Source organism: Phocoena sinus, chromosome 17 (assembly GCF_008692025.1).
Source record: "Phocoena sinus isolate mPhoSin1 chromosome 17, mPhoSin1.pri, whole genome shotgun sequence".
Lineage (NCBI taxonomy): Eukaryota > Metazoa > Chordata > Mammalia > Artiodactyla > Phocoenidae > Phocoena > Phocoena sinus.
In genome coordinates, this window is record NC_045779.1 from 16,355,084 (window position 1) to 16,382,647 (window position 27,564).

Here is a 27,564-nt window from a genome sequence, read left to right on the forward strand (position 1 = left end):
AACCTTGCTAGTGGAAGTTAAATTAAAAAATGATATAACCACTTTGGAAAACAGTTTGGCAGTTTCTAATAAAGATAACCATATAACTAGTGTATGATTCAACAATTCCACTCATAGGCCCAAGAGAAATGAAAACAGATGGCCACAAAACTAATCCATGAATGTCAATAGCTTCATTTATAATAGTAAGAAATTGGAAGCAACGCATCCATTAATAGTTGAGTCAATACACAAATCATGGTATACCCACACAATGGAATCCACAATGAAAAAGAACAAACTACCAATACACACAAACATGGATGAATCTCAGAAACATTATACTGAACGAAAGAAACCCAAATGAGTACCTTCTGTATGACTCCATTTATGTAGAAATGGGAATAATGGTTGCCTGTGGGCTGGTGGTGTTGACTGGAAAGTGGCAAAGGGGAATTTTATGGGATGATTGAAATGTTCTATATTTTGATTTGGATGATGGTTACAAGGGTGTATAATTTATCAAAATTCATCAAAATAAAAACTTAAGACCTGTGCATTCTATAATGACAGATTTTTTTAAATACATGTAGTTGCCATTAAAAGGTTAAAAATTTAATTCATTCATAAAAACATTTTTTGCTATTCTAACATCCTTTGCCTCTCATCAGCCCTTACAAATAAATCTCCACCACAGAGCAGAAATGTTAGAAGTTATATTGCAAATGGAGCACATTAAGTATTTTTAAAACTTAAAAAATGTGGCTTATGAAGAATTTTATGCAGGTCACTTATTAATATGTTAAATATTAACAGATCTATGGTACTATTCTGGACAATCAAATTTCCTTGATATTAAAATGAAATCAGCATTTTTGTCAGGAAGGTATTTTAAACTTGTTAGGGGAGTTTTCATAGTGTAAACTTAAGATCTGGGGTATATAAACTATACCTCATTAAAATTAAAAAAACATAATTTACAAATAAATAAGTGAGAGATCTACCACCTGCCTGTAACTGACTGTGTTCCCAGGTCTGTTCTAGCTTAACAGTGGTTGAAGCATACCAACCATGGATTATGGGAATCTTCAGGCCTCTACCATAAGTACACTTTGGAGCAAATAGTTCCCGTTTCCCATTGAGCTGGTTGACCTCTGTTGGAACTACCCTACCGGAAAAAGGAGATAACCAGTGCATCTAATGAGTAGATGCACTGAGTTGGGGACAAAGCCTCAGCCAGGCCAACTTGGGTTGTGGTCAGCTCAACTAGGATGAAGCTACTGAAATGCCATAGTGGCCTGCACTAACCAAACAAGTTTTTTCACCTCTTGTAGGGAATCTGCTATCAGGCTACAATGGCAGAAAAGTGGGGAATAAATACCAGTAATATATGGGAACTCCCCGAGTAAAGTAGGGACAGTCTGAATTAAGTCCTCAGTAGACAGTAGAGAATAAGAAAGGATTTAAAGTGAAAGGTTAGTGGCAGGGAGTTGGAAAAAATGGAGATAAAAGGTTTGGGAACCAGAGGAAACTATGGAGGGGTGATTTAAACGACCCCCTCACCCCACCGGCAGATGAGCTTGTGATGGAGGACAGTGCTGTTTGGGATACTCTGAGTTGCCTTGGACAGTGGCAGGAAGTCATTTTGACAGAATGTCCTCTTTTTTAAACCTGTGATTGCACCACGCAGATGTAGCCACCGTCTGTGATTTGTGAACCCTTCAAAGTCGTATTTTAAAGGGAAAGAATTATAAACGCTAGAAATCTTGAATCTCCCTTTGAAAAATAAACTAAAAGTAATTTAGATTAAAATATACTGATTAAAATTGCCTTGTTTCAGATTTTGAGGCATGCCATTTCTTTCTGATTATTATCTCTCGGTTACTTAATATAAACCACCCCTAGATCAAGAGAATCAGGCAGAAATTTTGTGATAAAACTCAGGAACTACTCACAAACAGTCAAAAGCAGCTTCACAGATAGACTCCTGAAAACATCTAATAAGTCTGTCATAATCAGCACATGATCCTCAAGAGATGAGAAGAAGAAACAGCTGCTTTGTAGCAAATCCTAACTACAGTAGGGATTAATTCTAAACTCATGTCACATTTAGTCAGCATTCATCTGGGACAACAGGGAATATCTTTGCCAGGCTAAGGGCAGTTATGTGTTTGTCAAAACAGATGAAACCTAAAATGTTAATTTTGTTTTTCTCTCAAATGAATATTTCTGTAGAACGTGGAATCTTTTAATGTTGGAATAACCAGTGAAGAAAGACATCTAACAGTTCTGTGTTCTGCCTTTCCTGTTCGACTTCACTGTTTTAAATCTGGTGTTAACTCACTTTGAAAATTCTTTAGTGGTGATAGTGAATCTTTCTCCTGCCTTCTCTCCTTTATTTGTCTCTGTAATATATACAGTCTTCATAATCAAACATAATGGTACCAGTGGGGTTTCTCCTTACGGGTATGACCATTTTTGAGGATAACAAAATTGTAATTAAGACTCATACTTTTGGGTTCTAAGAACCTGAGTTTGAACCCCAGATCCATCAATGAGAAGCCACGTGCATTTTCAACTTTAAAAATGTTTTTGGATGTCAGTTACCTCATCGCTAAAATGAGAATAATAATAGTGATTTCTTTACATAGTTGCATTGAGATAATTCATGTGAAGGAACAGTATTAGCACATGATAAATGCTAAATGAATGTTAGCTATGATGGTGGTGGTAATAATGCCCAATGCTCTAGAGGTGCTTTTACACATTAACTGCACACGAATCACCTGGAGGAGGGGTAGTTAGAATGAATTTTGATTCAGTAAGGCTGGTGCTGGGTGTGAGAGGCTGCCTAGCCAATACATCCCCAGGTGATGCCCATGCTGGTCCATGAACCACACTTTGAATATTGAATAGCAAGGACCTTTTTCCCTTACTGTTACTGTTACTGTTGGCAATCCGGTCTGTTTTCTGATTCAGCGTCAGGCATATGTGATACTGGAAATCTGTCATTCTTCCTTCACTTATTAGCTAGAATATCTCTATAAAGAGAAACTTTCCCTCATCTACTACTGGGTTATCCAAAGGTATAGTTTGCATAGGAAAGGCCAGTATTCCAAGTCAAGAGTTGATACTTGAGCATCATTCAACAATGACCAATAATGATATCTTTAAGAACTCATATATCTAAATGTGCTTGAAATGCTTCAATCCAATTGCAATTATTATCCGAACCCATTTTTGACCAGTGGGTAACTCTTTGAGTTGATTCCTGTGATCTTCGACGTGACCAGAGTCTTCTTTTATAGCTTCATTGCAATGCGTAGCATAATAAATGATCCAGATTCATCATGTACATTTCTTTCCAAGACCTGGAAATCATTGAAATCTCCATTATCTTCCTGTTAGTGGGAAACTGTATTTAGAGGCTATAAGTTGGGCACTGAGAGTACTCACTGCTACTGGGTTGGTCATTATTTCTAGGTCTTTTCAGCAAACAAAGCTAGGAAAATTTTTGTTTTAAATAAAATTCATCATAAGTTTAGATGACACTTCCCATCCAAACTGAGGACTGGCAGGATGTTTATTTAATCTTTTTGATCTTAAGTCTGAATCTCCTTTACCCCATGCCCAGAATCTGAGTTCTAATGACATAGAATGATAGAATTAGAATAGCAAATACTTCTCATTTGCTTTCTCCCATAATATAACCACAGTAATTCCAAAATAACAAAAATATTTACTACCAACCATATGATTAATGAAAATAGTGTAAGATTTTTTCTTGTAGTTTCAGACATTTTTCTGCCAACATATACCATAGTAAAGATTATAACCAAATAACTGTGTTTTTTTAGCCACTTTGAACTTCTGGGTGGTTGTGTTACCAACCAATTCATCCCATTTTATTTTTATTTTATGGATTTTTAAACTAAAATTTTTAGGATTAAAACATTAACATGGTCCAAGTCAAACCTATAAAATAAATCTAGCTTCTGCCCTACCCTATTTCCTCCCTTCCCCAATATGCAACCACTCTTTTCATTTTATGTTTGCTTTCCTCTATTAATTTTCTATTTATGCCATAACAAATTACCACAGACTTAATGGCTTTAAAACAACACAGATTTGGTTTCTATAGTTACAGAGGTTAGAACACTGATAGCTTTCACTGGGCAAAAATCAATATGTCAGCAGGGCTGTGTGCCTTTCTTAAGGCTCTTTGGGAAAACCCATCCCCTTGCTTTTTGCAGCAAAGATGGCTTTTGGAGACCATCCACGTACCTTGCCTAGTGGCCTCCTTCCTACATCTTCAAAGTCATCCATCATGCATTTCTCTGTGCGTTAGTCACATCTCCCTTTAACTCCCCTCTTCTGCCTCAATCTTGATCCTTGCGATTACACCGAGCCAACCCGAAGAATCCAGGACAATCTCCCATCTGAAGGTGCTTAATTTCACTACTTCTGAAAAGTCTTTTTTGCCACGTAAGGTAACATACTTCAGGTTCAGGGAATTTGGCTTGATGTAATTGGGGAAACCATTATTTGGCCTGTCAGCTCCCCACTTTCTTAGATGAGTAGGTGCATACTACACACATTTTATCCATCTTGCTCTTTGCACTTGACGGTACATCCACTCCATAGTAGGGTATAGATCTATATCCCACTTCTTCACTCTTTACGATGCTACACAGCATTCTATCATGAGCGTATACCTTGATGTATCTAACCAGCCTCCTGTGAACATTCATTTTTGTTTCTAATTTGTGCTATAACAAATATCCTACTAAAAATGGCCCGGTGTGTTTATATTTTTGATTCCTGCCACTGTACCCATTGGATAGATTTCTAAAAGTGAGTTTCCTGAATCAAAGAGTAAAATAAGTATGTACTTTCTCTGGAGACTACAAGATTCTTTCCAAATGGTTCTGTCATTTGCATTCACACCACAAATGTGTGAGAGCGCTATTACATTTGAATATATTGCCAAACTTTTGGATTTTTGTCAGTCTCAGCATACTTCAAATTTCCATTTCTCTTATATGAGTTATTCGTGTCTATTTTCATATGGCTAAGAAACAATTTAAATTTCATTTTCTTTGTGTTTTATGTTTGCATTTCCAACCTGTTTTTCTATAATATTTTCCATCTCCTTTTTCTCCCTTTTGGAAAACACTTTATAAATTAGAATATCTCCTGTTCTGGGTTATAAGTTGCAAATATTTTTACAAGTTTGATTCTGTCTTTTTACTTTGCTTACTGTATGTCTTCCTAGTCAAGAATTTTTATTTTTATGTAATTAAATTTATCTATATTTTCCTTGATTACTTCTGGATTTTGATTCACTCCAAGGTATAAATGAATTCACCTTGTTTTTCTTTTTATATAGATAACTTTTTCCTCTTTATTTTTATTTTATTCTCTTTCAACATCATTATTGGAGTATAATTGCTTTACAATGGTGTGTTATTTTCTGCTTTACAACAAACTGAATCAGCTATACATATACATACAACCCCATATCTCCACCCTCTTCCATCTCCCTCCCACCCTCCCTCCTCCCTTACCCACCCCTCTAAGTGGACACAAAGAACCGAGCTGATCTCCCTGTGCTATGTGGCTGCTTCCCACTAGCTGTCTATTTTATGTTTGGTAGTGTATATATGTCCATGCCACTCTCTCACTTTGTCCCAGCTTACACTTCCCCCTCCCCATATCCTCAATTCCATTCTCAAGTAGGTCTCCGTCTTTATTCTCGTCTTGCCCCTAGGTTCTTCATGACCATTTTTGTTTCTTTGTTTTTTAGATTCCATACATATGTGTTAGCATACGGTATTTGTTTTTCTCTTTCTGACTTACTTCACTCTGTATGACAGACACTAGTTCCACCTACCTCACTACAAATAACTCAACTTCATTTGTCTTTATGGCTGAGTAATATTCCATTGTATATATGTGCCACATCTTCCTTATCCATTCATCTGCTGATGGACACTTAGGTTGCTTCCATGTTCTGGCTATTGTAAACAGAGCTGCAATGAACACTGTGGTACGTGACGCTTTTTTTTTTTTTTAACATCTTTATTGGGGTATAATTGCTTTACAGTGGTGTGTTAGTTTCTGCTTTATAACAAAGTGAATCAGTCATACATATACATATGTTCCCATATCTCCTCCCTCTTGCGTCTCCCTCCCTCCCACCCTCCCTACCCCACCCCTCCAGGCTGTCACAAAGCACCGAGCCGATATCCCTGTGCCATGCGGCTGCTTCCCACTAGTTATCTACCTTACGTTTGTTAGTGTGTATATGTCCATGACTCTCTCTCGCCCTGTCACAGCTCACCCTTCCCCCTCCCCACATCCTCAAGTCCGTTCTCCAGTAGGTCTGTGTATTTATTCCTGTCTTACCCCTGGGTTCTTCATGACACTTTTTTTTTCTTCTTAAATTCCATATATATGTGTTAGCATACGGTATTTGTCTTTTTCTTTCTGACTTACTTCACTCTGTATGACAGACTCTAGGTCTATCCACCTCATTACATATAGCTCAATTTCGTTTCTTTTTATGGCTGAGTAATATTCCATTGTGTATATGTGCCACATCTTCTTTATCCATTCATCCGATGATGGGCACTTAGGTGTTCCATCTCCGGGCTATTGCAAATAGAGCTGCAATGAACATTTTGGTACATGACGCTTTTTGAATTTTGGTTTTCTCAGGGTATATGCCCAGTAGTGGGATTGCTGGGTCATATGGTAGTTCTATTTGTAGTTTTTTAAGGAACCTCCATACTGTTCTCCACAGTGGCTGAACCAATTCACATTCCCACCAGCAGTGAAAGAGTGTTCCCTTTTCTCCACACCCTCTCCAGCATTTATTGTTTCTAGATTTTTTGATGATGGCCATTCTGACTGGTGTGAGATGATATCTCATTGTAGTTTTGATTTGCATTTCTCTAATGATTAATGATGTTGAGCATTCTTTCATGTGTTTGTTGGCAGTCTGTATATCTACTTTGGAGAAATGTCTATTTAGATCTTCTGCCCATTTTTGGATTGGGTGTTTGTTTTTTTGGTATTGAGCTGCATGAGCTGCTTGTAAATTTTGGAGATTAATCCTTTGTCAGTTGTTTCATTTGCAAACATTTTCTCCCATTCTGAGGGTTGTCTTTTGGTCTTGTTTGGCTTCCTTTGCTGTGCAAAAGCTTTGAAGTTTCATTACGTCCCATTTGTTTATTTTTGTTTTTATTTCCATTTCTCTAGGAGGTGGGTCAGAAAGGATCTTGCTGTGATTTATGTCACAGAGTGTTCTGCCTATGTTTTCCTCTAAGAGTTTTATAGTTTCTGGCCTTACATTTAGGTCTTTAATCCACTTTGAGCTTATTTTTGTGTATGGTGTTAGGGAGTGATCTAATCTCATACTTTTACATGTATCTGTCCGGTTTTCCCAGCGCCACTTATTGAAGAGGCTGTCCATTCCTGCCACCTTTATCAAAGATAAGGTGTCCATATGTGCGTGGGTTTATCTCTGGGCTTTCTATCCTATTCCATTGATCTATCTTTCTGTTTTTGTGCCAGTACCATACTGTCTTGATTACTGTAGCTTTGTAGTATAGTCTGAAGTCAGGGAGCCTGACTCCTCCAGCTCTTTTTTTCATTCTCAAGATTGCTTTGGCTATTCGGGGCCTTTTGTGTTTCCATACAAATTGCGAAATTTTTTGTTCTAGTTCTGTGAAAAATGCCAGTGGTAGTTTGATAGGGATTGCATTGAATCTATAGATTGCTTTGGGTAGTAGAGTCATTTTCACAATGTTGATTCTTCCAATCCAAGAACATGGTATATCTCTCCATCTGTTTGTATCGTCTTTAATTTCTTTCATCAGTGTCTTATAATTTTCTGCATACAGGTCTTTTGTCTCCTTAGGTAGGTTTATTCCTAGATACTTTATTCTTTTTGTTGCGATGGTAAATGGGAGTGTTTTCTTGATTTCACTTTCAGAGTTTTCATCATTATTATATAGGAATGCCAGAGATTTCTGTGCATTAATTTTGTATTCTGATACTTTACCAAATTCATTGATTAGCTCTAGTAGTTTTCTGGTAGCATCTTTAGGATTCTCTATGTATAGTATCATGTCATCTGCAAACAGTGACAGCTTTACTTCTTCTTTTCTGATTTGGATTTCTTTTATTTCCTTTTCTTCTCTGATTGCTGTGGCTAAAACTTCCAAAACTATGTTGAATAAGAGTGGTGAGAGTGGGCAACCTTGTCTTGTTCCTGATCTTAGTGGGAATGCTTTCAGGTTTTCACCACTGAGGATGATGTTGGCTGTGGGCTTGTCATATATGGCCTTTATTATGTTTAGGAAAGTTCCCTCTATGCCTACTTTCTGCAGGGTTTTTATCATAAATGGGTGTTGAATTTTGTCAAAAGCTTTCTCTGTATCTATTGAGATGATCATATGGTTTTTCTCCTTCAATTTGTTAATATGGTTTATCACATTGATAGATTTGCGTATATTGCATTCCTGTAATAAACCCCACTTGATCATGGTGTATGATCCTTTTAATGTGCTGTTGGATTCTGTTTGCTAGTATTTTGTTGAGGATTTTTGCATCTATGTTCATCAGTGATATTGGCCTGTAGTTTTCTTTCTTTGTGACATCCTTGTCTGGTTTTGGTATAAAGGTGATGGTGGCCTCGTAGAATGAGTTTTGGAGTGCTCCTCCCTCTGCTATATTTTGGAAGAGTTTGAGAAGGATAGGTGTTAGCTCTTCTCTAAATGTTTGATAGAATTCGCCTGTGAAGACGTCTGTTCCTGGGCTTTTGTTTGTTGGAAGATTTTTAATCACAGTTTCAATTTCAGTGCTTGTGATTGTTCTGTCCGTATTTTCAAGTTCTTCCTGGTTCAGTCTCGGCAGGTTGTGTATTTCTAAGAATTTATCCATTTCTTCCAGGTTGTCCATTTTATTGGCATATAGTTGCTTGTAGCAGCCTCTCATGATCCTTTGTATTTCTGTAGTGTCAGTTGTTACTTCTCCTTTTTCATTTCTAATTCTATTGATCTGCGTCTTCTCCCTTTTTTTCTTGATTAGTCTGGCTAATGGCTTATCAATTTTGTTTATCTTCTCAAAGAACCAGCTTTTAGTTTTATTGATCTTTGCTATCATTTCCTTCATTTCTTTTCCATTTATTTCTGATCTGATCTTTATGATTTCTTTCCTTCTACTAATTTTGGGGTTATTTTGTTCTTTTTTCTCTAATAGCTTTAGGTATAACGTTAGGTTATTTGAGATGTTCCTTTTTTTTTTTTTTTTTTTTTTTGGTACGTGGGCCTCTCACTGCCGTGGCCTCTCCTGTTGCGGAGCACAGGCTCTGGACACGCAGGCTCAGCGGCCATGGCTCACGGGCCCAGCCGCTCTGCGGCAGGTGGGATCTTCCCAGACCAGGGCACGAACCCATGTCCCCCACATTGGCAGGCAGACTCTCAACCACTGTGCCACCAGGGAAGCCCCTGTTTCTTAAGGTAGGATAATATTGCTATAAACTTCCCTCTTACAACAGCTTTTGCTGCATCCCATAGGTTTTGGATTGTGTTTTTATTGTCATTCGTTTCTAGGTATTTTTTGATTTCCTCTTTGATTTATTCAGTGATATCTTGGCTATTAAGTAGTGTATTGTTTAGCCTCCATGTGTTTGTAATTTTTTCAGATTTTTTCCTGTAATTGATATCTAGTCTCATAGCATTGTGGTTGGAAAAGATACTTGATACGATTTCAATTTTCTTAAATTTACCAAGGCTTGATTTGTAACCCAAGATATGATCTATCCTGGAGAATGTTCCATGAGCACTTGAGAAGAAAGTGTATTCTGTTGTTTTTGGATGGAAAGACCTATAAATATCAATTAAGTCCATCTTGTTTCATGTATCATTTAAAGCTTGTGTTTCCTTAATTATTTTCATTTTGGATGATATGCCTATGGGTGAAAGTGGGGTGTTAAAGTCCCCTACTATGATTGTGTTACTGTCAATTTCCCCTTTTATGGCTGTTAGTATTTGCCTTATGTATTGAGGTGTTCCTATGTTGGGTGCATATATATTTACCATTGTTATATTTCTTCCTGGATTGATCCCTTGATCATTATGTAGTGTCCTTCTTTGTCTCTTGTAATAGACTTTGTTTTAAAGTCTATTTTGTCTGATATGAGAATTGCTACTCCAGCTTTCTTTTGATTTCCATTTGCATGGAATATCTTTTTCCATCCACTCACTTTCAGTTTGTATGTGTCCCTAGGTCTGAAGTGGGTCTCTTGTAGACAGCATGTATATGGGTTTTGTTTTTGTATCCATTCAGCCAGTCTATGTCTTTTGGTTGGAGCATTTAATCCATTTACAGTTAAGGTAATTATCGATACGTATTTTCCTATTACCATTTTCTTAATTGTTTTGTGTTTGTTATTGTAGGTCTTTTCCTTCTCTTGTGCTTCCTGCCTAGAGAAGTTCCTTTAGCATTTGTTGTAAAGCTGGTTTGGTGGTGCTGAATTGTCTTAGCTTTTGCTTCTCTGCAAAGGTTTTAATTTCTCCGTCGAATCTGAATGAGATCCTTGCCAGGTAGAGTAATCTTGGTTGTAGGTTTTTCCCCTTCATCACTTTAAATATGTCCTGCCACTCCCTTATGCCTTGCAGAATTTCTGCTGAAAGATCAGCTGTTAACCTTATGGGGATTCCCTTGTGTGTTATTTGTTGTTTTTCCCTTGCTGCTTTTAGTATTTTTTCTTTGTATTTAATCTTTGCTAGTTTGATTAATACGTGTCTTGGCATGTTTCTCCTTGGATTTTATCCTGTACGGGAGTCTCTGTGCTTCCTGGACTTGATTAACTATTTCCTTTCCCGTATTAGGGAAGTTTTCAACTATAATCTCTTTTTTTTTTTTTCTTTTTTTTTTTTTTTTTTAAAATTAATTAATTTATTTATTAACATTTATTTTTGGCTGCGTTGGGTCTTCGTTACTGCACGTGGGCTTTCTCTAGTCGCGGCAAGCGGGGGCTACTCTTCGTTGCGCTGCGCGGGCCTCTCATTGCGGTGGGTTCTCTTGTTGTGGAGCACAGGCTCTAGGCGCGCTGGCTTCAGCAGTTGTGGTACGTGGGCTCAGTAGTTGTGGCGCACGGGCCCAGCCGCTCTGCAGCATGTGGGATCTTCCTGGACCAGGACTCGAACCCGTGTCCCCTGCACTGGCAGGCAGACTCCCAACCACTGCGCCACCAGGGAAGTCCCTATAATCTCTTCAAATATTTTCTCAGTCCCTTTCTTTTTCTCTTCTTCTTCTTGGACCCCTATAATTCGAATGTTGGTGTGTTTAATGTTGTCCCAGAGGTCTCTGAGACTGTCCTCAATTCTTTTCAATTTTTTTCTTTATTCTTCTCTGCAGTAGTTATTTCCACTATTTTATCTTCCAGGTCACTTATCCATTCTTCTGCCTCAGTTACTCTGCTATTGATTCCTTCTAGAGAATTTTTAATTTCATCTATTGTGTTGTTCATCACTGTTTGTTTGCTCTTTAGTTCTTCTAGGTCCTTGTTAAACGTTTCCTGTATTTTCTCCATTTTATTTCCAAGATTTTGGATCATCCCTACTATCATTATTCTGAATTCTTTTTCAGGTAGACTGCCTATTTCCTCTTCATTTGTTAAGGTTGGTGGGTTTTTACCTTGCTCCTTCATCTGCTGTGTGTTTCTCTGTCTTCTCATTTTGCTTAACTTACTGTGTTTGGGGTCTCCTTTTCACAGGCTTCAGGTTCGTAGTTCCTGTTGTTTTTGGTATCTGCCCCCAGTGGGTAAGGCTCCTTCAGTGTGATGTGTAGGCTTCCTGGTGCAGGGGACTAGTGCCTGTGTTCTGGTGGATGAGGCTGGATCTTGTCTTTCTGGTGGGCAGGTCCACGTCTGGAGGTGTGTTTTGGGGTGTCTGTGGCCTTATTATCATTTTAGGCAGCCTCTCTGCTAATGGGTGGCATTGTGTTCTTGTCTTGCTAGTTATTTGGCATAGGGTGTCTAGCACTGTAGCTTGTTGGTCGTTGAGTGGAGTTGGATCTTGGCATTGAGATGGACATCTCCTGGAGATTTTCACTGTTTGATATTACGTGGAGCTGGGAAGTCTCTTGTGGACCAATGTCCTAGACTTGGGTCTCCCACCCCAGAAGCACACCCCTGATGCCTGGCTGGAGCACCAAGAGCCTGTCATCCACATGGCTCAGAATAAAAGGGAGAAAAAGAAAGAAAGAAAGAAGAGAGAGAGAGAGAGAGAGAGAGAGAGAAAGAAGGAAGATAAAGTAAAATAAAATAATTTTTAAAATAAAAAATAAGAATTAAAAAAAATTTTTAAGTAATAAAAAAGAAAGAAGAGAGCAACCAAAACAAAAAACCAATCTAACAAGCACTAAAAACTTTACTAAAAAAAAAAAAAAAAAAGGACAGACAGAACCCTAGGACAAATGGTAAAAGCAACGCTATACAGACAAAATCACACACAGAAGCATACACATACACACTCAGAAAAAGAGAAAAAGGGAAAAAATATATATATATATATATTGTTGCTGTCAAAGTCCACCTCCTCAATTTGGGATGATTCGTTGTCTATTCAGGTATTCCACAGATGCAAGTACATCAAGTTGACTGTGGAGCTTTAATCCACTGTTCCTGAGGCTGCTGGGAGAAATTTCCCTTTCTCTTCTTTGTTGGCACAGCTCCCGCCTGGGGTTCAGGTTTGGATTTGGACCTGTCTCTGTGTGTAGGTTGCCTAAGGCCGTCTGTTTTTTGCTCAGACAGGAGAGGGTTAAAGGAGCAGCTGATTCCGGGGCTCTGGCTCACTCAGGCCGGGGGGGAGGGAGGGGTACGGATGCGGGGCGAGCCTGCGGCGGCAGAGGCCGGCGGGACATTGCACCAGCCTGAGGTGCGCCGTGTGTTCTCCTGGGGAAATTGTCCCTGGATCCCGGGACCCTGGCAGTGGTGGGCTGCACAGGCTCCAGGAGGGGAGGTGTGGATAGTGACCTGTGCTCGCACACAGACTTCTTGGTGGCGGCAGCAGCAGCTTTAGTGTCTTGTGCCCGTCTCTGGGGTCTGCGCTGTTAGCCGCGGCTCGCGCCCATCTCTGTAGCTCCTTTAAGCAGTGCTCTTAATCCCCTCTCCTCGCGCACCAGGAAACAAAGAGGGAAGAAAAAGTTCTTGCCTCTTCGGCAGCTCCAGACTTTTTTCCAGACTCCCTCCCAGCTAGCCGTGGCACAATAACCCCCTGCAGGCTGTGTTCACGACGCCAACCGCAGTCCTCTCCCTGCGCTCCGACCGAAGCCCGAGCCTCAGCTCCCAGCCCCACCCGCCCTGGCAGGTGAGCAGACAAGCCTCTCGGGCTGGTGAGTGCTGGTCGGCACCGATCCTCTGTGCGGGAATCTCTCTGGTTTGCCCTCCGTGCCCCTGTGGCTGTGCTCTCCTCCATGACGCCGAAGCTCCCCTCTCTGCCACCCGCAGTCTCCACCCACGAAGGGGCGTCTAGTGTGTGGAAACCTTTCCTCCTTCACAGCTCCCCTCCCCGAGGTTCAAGTCCCATCCCTGTTCTTTTGTCTCTGTTTTTTCTTTTTTCTTTTGCCCTACCCAGGTACGTGGGGAGTTTCTTGCCTTTTGGGAGGTCTGAGGTCTTCTGCCAGCATTCAGTAGGTGTTCTGTAGGAGCTGTTCCACATGTAGATGTATTTCTGATGTATTTGTGGGGAGGCAGTTGATCTCCATGTCTTACTCTTCCGCCATCTTGAAGCTCCTCTTCCACCTTGTTTTTCTTCTAATACTTTTACAGTTTAATTTTTACATTTAAATACTTGAAACATTTGGAATTTATCCTACTGTAGAGTGCGAGAAATGGATTCAGATTCACTTTTCCGTATGCTATCCCGTTACTTCATTTAGATGTTTTTTTATCTTCTCTGTGCCTCAGTTTTCTCAACTATAAAATCAGCTGATAACTAATATCCAGCCTCATTAGACAAAGTAACATCTTGCAAGAAGTACAGATTTACGTATCATCAGAGTAGTCAGCTGATTTCGGAATTCCTTTAATTCTAAAATGCTAAAATATCACTGACCTCAGAATTTAAATGAGATAATGCATATGTAACACTCAGCATGATGCCTAGCACATGGTAAAAGCGTAATAAATGTTATCTATGACGATATTGATGATGACATAGAAGATAATTTAGTGGTTCTAGCTCCTTATTCTTGTCCAAGGTCAAGTCACCCTTGACATTTATTATAACCTTAACCTTTTACTCTGGTGGCATGCTGTGCTTTGGTCTTATTTTTAAGATGCAGTATCTAGTCCTTTTGCCTGATTTGCTAACCTGGACACTCTTCCTTGATCCCCGTTCTAGCCTCTGGCTGAGTTTCCTACCTTCCCCCTGGTACAAGAGCCCTCCCTTTCTTACTGTTTCCAGTCCCTTTCTCTGAATTCATCAACTTCATGAACTGACTCTACTGATGCTATCATCTGGATTTCTGAAACTGACTTCCCCTCATCATCTTTTTGGGATTCTGTCTAACTTGGGGGGGAAATCCAAATAATATGTGTGAAAGCTGCTGACTCTTGCTCACCTGGAATCAGCTGCCCTTCCCTTAGAAGCCAGGTTTTGCTTGCCAAACTCCTCTTTGATGAACATGTAGCTGATTCAGAGTCTCTCTTCTCTCCTCCCATCCTGGGCAGGGGTGTTAAGTGTGTTGAAATGGCTTCGCCAGTTACCAGGCATGTGGTTAGAATAGGGATTGTGTTCCAACAAGGCAGAGCCTAAGATGGAGGAGATTATACTTCGGGTAAAGGATCCTTACCACTTATCTGGAACCAAAGGGTTAAGACAAACTAAGCCCTGTAGAAGAAAACAAAAGCTAAGACAGAGGGCTACAAAGTGAAGAGTTCAAAGTTTGCAAAAGATGTGATTGTTTCTAACATCCAACTGTATGATATATGGCTGCATCCTGCTGGCTCAAAGGGCCAGATAGAGAGGACAGTCATTTTCCTTAATGTTCATCTTACCTGATGATTAGCGTTGGTTAAAAGCACATTCCTCATCCATACGTCCTCCATGTTATGTGGAATGCCTGCTTTTGTCACAAGACAGGACAGTGTGTTTCAGCTGTATAACTAATATCCAGCTTCACTAGACAAAGTAATGTCTTGCAAGAAGTATAGATTTATGTATCATCAGAGTAATCAGCTGCCACTGCATTGTGATTTTGGAATTCCTTGAAGACTTCCTTACTGAAAACATCCCTTCCTTACACAGCTCTTTTCCAGACACTTAAGTGTCCCATGTCTATTTGCAATGTATACCTCCTACTTGAATGATGACACCTCCATATCTACCCTTCCCCACTTTCACTGTCTTGATTGCTGCCAGAACAACACTGAAGATCTTGAAGATATAATTAATCCAGTCTCCTAATTTAAACCCCAATGAATGGTTCTCCTCTGCTTTCAGAATTCTTTGACCTGTTGTTTCAGAAATACATTTATGCTCAATGCTCAGATGAAGTGCCACGTTTATTTATTTTTAAAATCAACCCACACCAATCTCAACCCCCACTGACAAGGTTGTTGAGAAATCCAGTGTCTGTAATTTTTCATACTTCGTGGTTCATGCCTCCCACTTTGCACTGTAATAAGATTCTAGGACTTAAACAGTTGAGGCTACATGGAGGAAGAAGCCTCTGAACACCAGTCTTCCTGGTCATGCTGAAGACACTCATTGTCTAGGTCTGCATGGTCCATTCAAGGACTGGTAGTCCTCTGGCTCCATATTAAGCTTGGTCTCCAGGGCATTTGATGAGGCCTTGGAGCATGGACCCAGCCTCAACCTGGACTTATACAGTAGTCCACAGGAAGTCTGACCTGTTTGCAAATGACCTGGCGATAAGACCCTACACCTTTTCATATGCATTGTTTCTGGAAAGTCCACAGATCCCGGTTACCCTGAAGTCATGAAGTCAAGAACTGGTGTGTGTGTGTGTGTGCGCGTGTGTGTTTTTCCGTGTACCCTCAGGACTGCCCGCCTCATCTGAATGCCAAGTCTAGTAATATGTTCCCATAGGTCAGAGCCCCAGAATCAACAGCACAACACCTAACTGCCCATTCTTTAAAGAGAGGGGAGCAAACTACCCTTTGATATTTTATGAGAGCTTATTCTAGCAAAAAACAAAAGTGATTAAAACAAAAGCAAGCACAGGATTTTCCTATACTCAATTATTAATTGATACTTTATCTAACCTAACTGATTAGAAGATACATCTGATTAGAAGATGTATTAGAAGATACATCACTGATTAGAAGATACATCACTACTTTATGTACTACTATGAAAGAAAAAGTGCCAGTTAAACTGTGGCTTAATGCTTTTTTATCACTCAGAATTCTTAATTTATATTTACTGAAAGAATGTTTTCAGATTTACTTGCTTCTCTAATGTCAAATGTAAGCCCTTACTCTGTTTCTGTGACTTTCTGCATAAACAATAATCCATTTTGCTTCAAAACTGAATTATGTGTACTTTTTAAAAGAAATGTGAATGCATTAACCCAACATGTTGCACTTTAACTCAACTGAAACCTGCAGCAGCTATGACTGGGCTTGTATACATGCCAACAATCACAACAACATCCCAAATGACAGTGACTGCAAGAGGCATCCCAATCTCAGGAATGTTAAAATGTGAAAGCATGTGCATCTGAGAATTCTTGGAATACAATACACCTCTTTGTGTACCTATGTATCTGTGTGTCTACATCTACAGCATAACTTTTACCATCCACTTCCTTGCATCCTGTATTCCAGCCATGCCAATCCACTGACAGTACTTTGCATATTACAAGCTATTTTATGCCTCACGCCTTTCAACCTACAGTGCCCACTTTCTGGAAGTCCCTCGTCCTTCCTCCTCTTGGCTGTAAGCTCAACTCTTACTCATCTGTCAAACCAGAGCTCACATGTTTCTTCACTTGAGAAAACTTCTCTTCCCCATAAGCATAGCTCCCTCCCTCATGCCCCCCTTGAACATTGTACCCATTTTTATTCCTGCACTAACACAGAGGTTGGGAATTTCCTTTGCTCCACTAGAACTCCTGAAGAGCAGGAGTTGTGTTGTTTACATTTTGATTCCATGATGCTTTGCACAGTATTAATATATGATAGGCACTAAAAAGATCTTCAGTAAATGATTGGATAGTTTCTCAGACAGTCATCCTTCAAAAAGAGGGGTGGTTTCTCCAGAATGGGTTGTCAAGGACAGTAGGACAGAGGAGGATCCTGGTTAACAAGAGTGGGTAGAATCATGAGGCTAAAGATAGAGCTACAGACAAATATGTCAACTAGTACAAGATAGTCACGAGCCAATAGCATGTTCTTAGGTCTGATTTCAGCAAAACTGCTTTTAATAGCTAAGCAATTACCATTCTGGGCATGCTTAGTGGCCAGGGTGAGGAAAAGAAAGAGGTTACAGTGTTTGGTGAAATCTTATCAGTTAAGATTTTCTGTTAAGCACAGAGTGTTCATAATTCTGATTTTCATGCATAGTTTAATATCAGCTTTATTAATTTTATCAGGTTATTTTTCTTGACCTCCTGCTTGTAAAAGAATTCTAAATGAACAATGTAGTTTTACATCCAAAGAAATGATGTTCTTTCAGATGTAAGGCATATGTTTCAATGTTACTTTGCTGTTAAAAAAAGTAATATCAAAAAGACTTAAACAATATAAATGTGAAAGATTCCCAGTTTATAATAAATATTCTGCATGCTATTATGAAGATCAACTGACAGACCAGTATTTATTTAAAATGGCTATTGACCGTGTTTTATCCTCTTTTGAAGGATCCAAGATACTCAATATCTGCTAAGTGTGAGTGTCTCTTAAATAGAAATTGCATAGTACAGACCTCATCCAAAGTAGCCGTTTGGATGCGATAAATTGAGTACAGAAGAGTTTACATTTCTGAGCTCTTCTGATCTGTGTGTACACTAAATATGACAAGCTTAAGTAAATCCAAAGTGGATAATATTTTTAATCTTCTGGCTATTTAAGTAGTAACTTTACAGTCTGTGTTTTAGTTTCAAGCAGAAAATTATATACAACATAGATATACTTTATATTTATCACCAAAAAATCACATACACTATGCCACCTCATTATATTTAGTATATGGGGAAAAAATTGAGGAAACAATTTTTTGAGTACAGTTGGTAAGTACTTGTGTGCCAAGGATGAGTTAATGTATATTTATACAACCATTTTCTTGTTATGGTTTCTTAATTTTAGGGGTGGTTAATTATATAGATAATAATTATAGGTATAGTTGAATTTAAGAGAAGTCAATTTAATATATATGTGATATCTAGGAAATGGGAGAAATCTGCTGTGATTTACTAGCTTTTAAACATTGTGTACCAATTACACAAAAAATCAGTTAATACAGGGTTTTTGCTATTGAAAATCTGCTTAGAGCCCTCATGTAGAAATGTCACTTACAAATGAAAATATGAACATACATCTCTTAGATTTTGTAATTTAAAAATGCAATTAATATGGTAGTCTATTTCTAGTTTTTTGAGAAACCTCCATACTGTTTTCCACAATGGCTGCTCCAATTTACATTCCCACCAACAGTGTACAAGGGTTCCGTTTTCTCCACATCCTTGCATCATTTGTTATTTGTGCTCTTTTTGTTGATAGCCATTCTGACAGGTGTGAGGTGATATCTCATTTTAATTTGCATTTCCCTGATGATTAGCAATGCTGAGCATCTTTTCATGTGCCTGTTAGCTATCTGCATTTCCTCTCTGGAAAAATGTCTATTTAGTTCTTCTGCCCACTTTTTAATCGTTGTGTTTGTTTTTTTGACGCTGAGTTGTATGAGTTGTTTATATATGCTGGATATTAATTTCTTATCGGTCATACCGTTTACAAATATTTTCTCCATTTCAGTAGGTATTTTTTCATTTTGCTTATGGTTTCCTTTGCTGTGCAAAAGCTTTTAAGTTTAATTAGGTCCCATTTGTTTATTTTTGCTTTTATTTCCTTTACTTTAGGAGACAGATCCAAAACAAATATTGCTGTGATTCATGTCAAAGAGTGTTCTGCCTATGTTTTCCTCAAGGAGTTTTATAGTATCCGGTCTTACATTTAGGTCTTTAATCCATTTTGAGTTTATTTTTATATATGGTGTTAGAGAATATTCTAATTTTACATGTAGCTGTCCAGTTTTCCCAGCATGACTTTTTAAAGAGACTGCCTTTCTCCATTGTATATTCTTGCTTCCTTTGTCAAAGATTAATTGACCATAAGTGTGTAGGTTTATTTCTGGGCTCTGTATCCTGTTCCATTGATTTATGTGCCTGTTTTTGTGCTAGTACCATACTGTTTGGATTTCTGTAGCTTGGTAGTACAGTCTGAAGTCAGGGAGCATGATTCCTCCAGCTCCTTTTTTCTTTCTCAAGATTGCTTTGGCTATTTGGGTTCTTTTTGGTTTCCATACAGATTTTAGAATTATTTGCTTTAGTTCTGTGAAAAATGCCATTGGTATTTTGATATGTATTGCATTAACTCTGTAGATTGCCTTGGGTATTATGGTTGTTCTAACCATATGATCCAGCAATTCCACTCCTGGGTATATATTCGAAAAAAACACAAACACTAATTCAAAAAGATACATGCACCCCAATGTTCCTAGCAGCATTACTTTAATTGCCAAGATATGGAAGCAACTGAAGTGTCAAGCAATAGATGAATGGATAAAGAAGATGTGAGATGTATATATAGATAGATAGATAGATATAGAGAGACAGATAGATAGATATATAGATCTCCATATACACACAATGGAATACTACTCAGCCATAAAAAAGAATGAAATTTTGCCATTTGCAGCAAAATTTGGATGGACTTGGAGTGCATTATGCTAAGTGAAATAAATCAGACAGATGAACCTAAATACTGTATTATATTACTTATATGGGGAATCTAAAAAATACAACAAGCTAGTGAATGTAACAGAAAAGAAGCAGACTCACAGATATAGAGAATAAACTAGTGGTTACCAGTGGGGAAGGGGGAGGTGCAATATAGGGGTGGGGAGTGGGAGGTACAAACTGTTGGGTATAAGATAGACTAGAAGGATGTTCTGTACAATATGGAGAATATAGACAATACTGTTTAATAACTGTAAATGGAGCATAACAATTAAAAGTTGTATAAAAAAATAAAGTTAAAAAACTATAATTCTACTTAATAGCAGGTATTAATTCAGAACACAGATAACTCAAACAGGAAACACATGTAGATGATGAACATATCCTTAAATTATTGATAATTTTATTATATCTTTTTTTAACATCTTTATTGAAGTATAATTACTTTACAACGGTGTGTTAGTTTCTGCCTTATAACAAAGTGAATCAGCTATACGTATATAAATATCCCCACATCCCCTCCCTCTTGCGTCTCCCTCCCACCCTCACTATTGCACCCTTCTAGGTGGTCACAAAGCACCCAGCTGATCTCCCTGTGCTATGTGGCTGCTTCCCACTAGCTATTTTACATTTGGTAGTGTATATAAGTCAGTGCCACTCTCTCACTTCGTCCCAGCTTACCCTTCCCTCTCCCCATGTCCTCAAGTCCATTCTCTCCATCTGTATCTTTATTCCTGTCCTGTCCTTAGGTTCTTCAGAACCTCTTTTTTTTTTAGATTCCACATATATGTGTTAGGATACAGTATTTGTTTTTCTCTCTCTGACTTACTTCACTCTGTATGACAGACTCTAGGTCCATCCACCTCACTACAAATAACTGAATTTCCTTTCTTTTTATGGCTGAATAATATTCCATTGTATATATGTGCCACATCTTCTTTATCCATTCATCTGTCAATGGACACTTAGGTTGCTTCCATGTCCTGGCTATTGTAAATAGTTCTGCAATGAACACTGTGGTACATGACTCTTTGAATTATGGTTTTCTCCAGTTATATGCCCAGTAGTGGGATTGCTGGGTCGTATGGTAGTGCTATTTTTAGTTTTTTAAGGCACCTCCATACTGTTCTCCATAGTGGCTGTATCAATTTACATTCCCACAAACAGTGCAACAGAGTTCCCTTTTCTCCACACCCTCTCCAGCATTTATTGTTTGTACACTTTCTGATGATGGCCATTCTGACCAGTGTGGGATGATACCTCACTGTAGTTTTGATTTGCATTTCTCTAATAATTAGTGATGTTGAGCATCCTTCCATGTTGGCAATCTGTATATCTTCTTTGGAGAAATGTCTATTTAGGTCTTCTGCCCATTTTTGGATTGGGTTGTTTTTTTTTTTGATATTGAGCTGCATGAGCTGCTTGTAAATTTTGGAGATTAATCCTTTGTCAGTTGCTTCATTTGCAAATATTTTCTCCCATTCTGAGGGCTGTTGTTTCATCTTGTTTATGGTTTCCTTTGCTGTGCAAAAACTTTTAAATTTCATCAGGTCCCATTTGTTTATTTTTGTTTTTATTTCCATTTCTCTAGGAGGTGGGTCAAAAAGGATCTTGCTGTGATTTATGTCATGGAGTGTTCTGCCTATGTTTTCCTCTAAGAGTTTTATAGTGTCTGGCCTTACATTTAGGTCTTTAATCCATTTTGAGTTTATTTTTGTGTATGGTGTTAGGGAGTGTTCTAATTTCATTCTTTTACATGTATCTGTCCAGTTTTCCCAGCACCACTTATTGAAGAGGCTGTCTTTTGTCCATTGTATATTTGTGCCTCCTTTATCAAAGATAAGGTGACCATATGTGGGTGGGTTTATCACCATATGTGGGTGGGTTTATCTCTGGGCTTTCTATCCTGTTCCATTGATCTCTATTTCTGTTTTTGTGCCAATACCATACTGTCTTGATTACTGTAGGTTTGTAGTATAGTCTGAAGTCAGGGAGCCTGATTCCTCCAGCTTCATTTTTCTTTCTCAAGATTGCTTTGGCTATTCGGGGTCTTTTGTGTTTCCATACAAATTGTGAAAGTTTTTGTTCTAGTTCTATTATGATACCTTTACCTACATCCCTTTTAAAGTTAGTGGACACAAATTTTTAAAGGAACTAATGTCTAATGCATCCTTTTAAGAAAAATACTTCTACCTAAGGAAGCTGGCAGTGAAATTACATGGCCTCATCTCTCCAGCCACAGGGTTGGTTATGTGGCTCAGTTTGGCTAACCAGACACTTTTTTCCAAACTACAATATTGTTATAGGTACAGTCTTAGGACAAAGTCTGTCCACTAAAGTTATTCCGTGGACATTTGAGACAGTGAAAGAGAAAGCAAAAGTGTGAGAGAGAATATAGTCTGAACTCTGTGTCTAGCCTCTCTTGAAAACTAACTGCATTATTTTTTTAAAGATTTTTTTTGATGTGAACCATTTTTAAAGTCTTTATTGAATTTGTTACAATATTGCTTCTGTTTTATATTTTGGTTTTGTGGCTGCGAGGCATGTGGGATTTTAGCTCCCTGACCAGGGATCAAACCCACACCCCCTGCATTGGAAGGCAAAGTCTTAACCACTGGACTGCCAGGGAAGTCCCCTAACTGGATTTTTTAAGTTAAAGTAGGCAATATATTTCCCCACTCTTCTTATTCTTCTCTGTCAGTCTGATAATTTATCATATATTGTTTCATTTTTTATTTCAAGTTTTTTTCCTTAAGCTATATTGAGTTTCATTTTAATTGAAATATATCCCAGATGTTGTGAAGTTGAGATAAACCCCTGATACCCACCCAGATTAATGACCTACATAATAATGAAATAAAATAATGATAAATTTTTGTTTTAAGCCACTTGATTTTGAGTAGTTTGACAAGATGGAAAAAATTGATAACATGATTATTAAAGACATTTTTCTTGATTATATTCTTATTTTCCTAGTATTCTGTTCTTCAAAGACATTATTCATGCAAACAAACAAACAGAAAACACACCTGGTCCATATTAATAATAAATCACTTACTAGCTTTTTGTTAGCTTTATTACCGTTCCTAAGTACTATAACTGAGAATAAAATTGCATTGTTGGCTGCATCCAGTAGAAATCACTTCTATCACCCCAACTTTTTTATTCCACTGCCAGGAAATACCCAGACTCTACACTTTTCTCTTTCCTCTCCATGTATGTACAAAGTGGTACCATCTTGGTGAATATTTTGCATGCTATTTAAAATTTTTGCAATATACTGTGATCATTCCCTTGCCTATAAACATTCTCATATAAATGAAAAAAGTTGATAAATAGCAGTTATGCAAAATGGAACTTATATTAGGGTCTAATAAATTTTTTGAAAAATTAGGTATAAATGCAAAAGAGGATAGAGTGAAAAATAATTCAGTGAAAAAGAACTAAGTAAGGCTGCAAGTTGAGGACAGTAACAGAGAGAACCACTTCAATACATCATTATTATCATCGCCATTATTCTTTTGTTATGTGTATATAAGTATACATAAAAGAATGGAAAAGGGAGTTAATAACAATAAATACATTACATATTCTATTATTTAATACTATATGTTAAAATGTAATTACACTGTCTTAGTCCATTTAGGCTGCTGTAACAAAATATCATAGTCTGCATGGCTTAAAAACAACAGAAATTTACTTCTCACAGTTCTGGAGGCTAGGTCTAAAGGTGGAGCACCAGCTTAGAGGCAACATTCTAAAAGGGTAATATGCCTTCAGGCATATACGAATTTTCAGATTCAGAAAGTATAATAACCCAAACAAAATAAATAAAAATAGTTCTACACCACTTACATTGTAGTGAAACAGAATATTAAAAACACAATTTAAAGGATTAAAAGAAGAAACCAAAATGAAAAGATAGTTAAATTAACAGCTGATTTCTCATCTGCAACAATGAAAGAACAATGAAAAAATATTTTTCAAGTGCTAAAAGAATATAACTGTCAACATAGAATTTTATAGTCAGTAAAATTATCTTTGAATAACAAGTGTGAAATCAAATCACTATCAGAGAAACAAAAGCTGGGAGTATTTATGACTTTGAGATTATCCTAAAAGAGCTTCTAAAGGATCTATTTTAGGCCAAAGTAAAATCATTTCAAAACAAGGTCAGAACCTCAAGAAAAATGGTAGGCAAAGAAAGTGGCAAATATGAGTGTAAATCTAAAAAAAAAAAAAATGACTATATAGCACAATAAGAACAATGTTTAGCCTGATGGTTAAAAAAAGGAGAGAGAACCAAAATACTTATACAATAACATGTGTGCTGGGATGTGGGTAGGTGATCAAGTTGACCCATTCTAAAAAGTCATTGTATTACTTGAAAAAAACTCGGACTGTGAAACTTCCATACTATTACAAAGAAAATATGGAATAAAAATTTAAAAACTCAATTTACATCAAAGAAGATTTTTAAAAAGAGAAAAAAATAGTAGGATAGATACCAAAATAATACTGCAGTAGAAACAAATTCAAATATATCAATAATCAAAATATATTATTTTGAGATATACTTACATGTTATAAAACTATGAAAAAACAAGGGAATGATAGACCAAAATTTCATGATAATGTTTCACTGGGAGTGTGAAAGGTGAATGCTATCTACACAAAGACCTTCAAATGTCATAGGCAAAGTTTTTTTTCTTAAGCTGGGTAGTGGATACACATATGTTTCTCTTTTTCTATCTGTCTGACTGCGTCTCTCTCTCATTTTATATATATATATATATATATATATATATATACACACACACACACACACGCATGTATATATACACATATATGTAATATTTATTTTCATGTGTTTTAAAATATTTCATAATAAATTTTAAAAGAGAAAAAACTATAAATTGTAGAAGAGTCAGAGAAACATAATCATGGCAGAATTACTAGAGCATGGCAATCTTATTTTATGAGGAAAGCATTCAGAATTATAGTTTAAAAATACTATTTTCAGTTCTAAATGAAGTTATTAAGCTTGTCAAGTTTTATTTTTAAAGTTGCTGTTTGAGATCTTTCTTGGCTTCTCTTCTAGTGTTTATTTCTACTTAACTGCCGAGAACTTATTCTATAAATCTAATTGGATCATCACCTTAGGGCACCTTATAACATTCTTTTCTTTGTAAGAAAAGAAACTGAAATATTGTTCATTATTATTTCAAATCAAATCAGTGGTGTTTATTCCAGTCTCTGAGGTGGAGTTCTCCTGGCCTCTGCTGCCAGGGAATACGGAGGTTGCAGTTGTGTAGAATTGAGACCTTCCTACACAAGGCAACTCTTGTTTCCATTTAAATGCACCTCTTCCCTAGCAGAGGGGCATAAGTACCCACTTAAACATGCTTTGAATTCTTTTTGTCTTTTGTTTCTTCTGGATCCACCGCCTGCTTGATCTCACCCTCCCTCAAGACAAGTACAATCCAAGGTCCTTGCTGTAGCTGGGGGTTATGGCAGTTTGATGGGATAACTCTTCTTGCACTGCTGTGGCCACCAAATGCACAGCTAGTGTCTGAAGAAACAAGACAGCACTCGTCAAAAACGGTTCAGAATGCAGCTTGTCATGACCCTGAAAGGAACAGTTCTCTAAGACGAAACCGAGGAGGAGCGATGAGAGCAGGAGAAGGTGAGTAACAGAAATGTAACCTAAAACTACACAGCTGAGGTCCAGGCCTAAATGACGCGCAAATGTTGTAATGCTGCCCGTGAAATCTCGCAAGACTTGGTGAAGTTAATTCCTCTGTTTGAACAAGGACTACTTTGAAATAGTCTGAAAAAGCTAATGTTGTCTACACTTTTAGGAAAAACTAGCTTCTTTGGGTGATGTATTCTAATGCCTCACAACCGTCATGATTAGGAGTGGGAATCTCAGGGCAGCCACTTGTGAGTTGTGGACATGATCTAAAGTCAGTTTCCTAACCTGTAACATGGGCCAGAGATAGCACCTATTATATAGTAGTAATCTATTATATAGGGTAATATTACCCTACATAATAGCACTCCATTATGTAATAGTGTGCTTGGGAAGATTAAAAAACATACTGCAAGCAGAGTTCTCAACAAATATTAGCTATTCTCATTACTGATCTGTTAGAGCAGTGTTTTCAAGCTTATAAAACGTAAAGATCCATTTTAAAGGAAAACAATTCTAACAGACCTCAAGTTTTTATTCATATGATTTTAATACTTCTCAAATATGTATGAAAATAAAAAACCTAAACTCTGTATTTCTATAACTATTACGCAGCTATAAGCAAGAGTGTTTTTTTAATTATTATTTTTTGTTTTATTTTGTTTTGTTTTGTTTTGCGGTACGCGCACCTCTCACTGTTGTGTCCTCTCCCGTTGCGGAGCACAGGCTCCGGACGCGCAGGCTCAGCGGCCATGGCTCACGGGCCCAGCCGCTCCGCGGCATGTGGGATCTTCCCGGAACGGGGCACGAACCCGTGTCCCCTGCATCGGCAGGCGGACCCTCAACCACTGAGCCACCAGGGAAGCCCAAGAGTATATTTTTAAATTAAGCTCGAACCCATGAAATCAATAAAATTCAAATTAATAATATTAATTTAATGTTGTTTTGTTGAAAATGATACAAGGTGCTAGCACAAACTCTTTTGACATCTTTTGAGTTTGGCCTGCCTTAATTACCATGTGCTATGTGATACTTTCAATTCTTCCGTTATTTAAAGTCTATCTGAATTATTTTAAAACCGCACGTCTGAACACCAGATTGACATACAAAGTTCTCCTCTTTATTTTCTTAGCCTGAAGTTCAGAATGAACATAGTGGTAGCCAACACTATTGAACAAGCACAAGCACTGAAGCTGAGATGCAAAGGCTCACTGAGAGATGGTCATCCAGGTGAGCCAGAGAGGGCTTCATTAAATTTTTTTTAGATAATCATCTAAATAATCCTGTGAAATCACAGGATTAAAATATTCTCATGGAAAACTTGCAAATTTCCCACATGAGCTAAACGGACCTCGGTTGAGAAACTTTAAATTAACATATCTTTGTTGAAATTGAATAATCATTTTTTAAAGTGCTAGGGATATAGCATTACATAATCGTTAAGCAATTTTCTTGATAAATTCCATGAGATCTACCAAGCGCAGAGCATCACTTTCCATTCTATACCTTTTCACTGAAAGCAAAAGACATTTCCTTCCCGGGGCAATAACAGCTCTTCCTGGCATACACATTAATCTGAGAACTCAGAAACTTTGACTCAGAATTCTGAATGCTAATGGTTGTGAGTATAAAATGAAGTAATTTATGTGTCATAGCTAATTAAGATTACAGTGTTTCAACACACTTAAAATTTAAGTTCAAAGAAATTTTAGTGCTTTGGTCTGATACTTGGTGTCAAGGAGCTTTTGAGAGTGCTTCCTGTCTACAGCAATTGGCATGCAGTAGCTCATTCACCATATCCTATAATTAAAATAGAATAAAACTTCACCCTTACTTCTTTGGAGTACTAAACTTTTTCAAAGATAATTTAGTCATGATTTGCTACGATTTTATGAAAA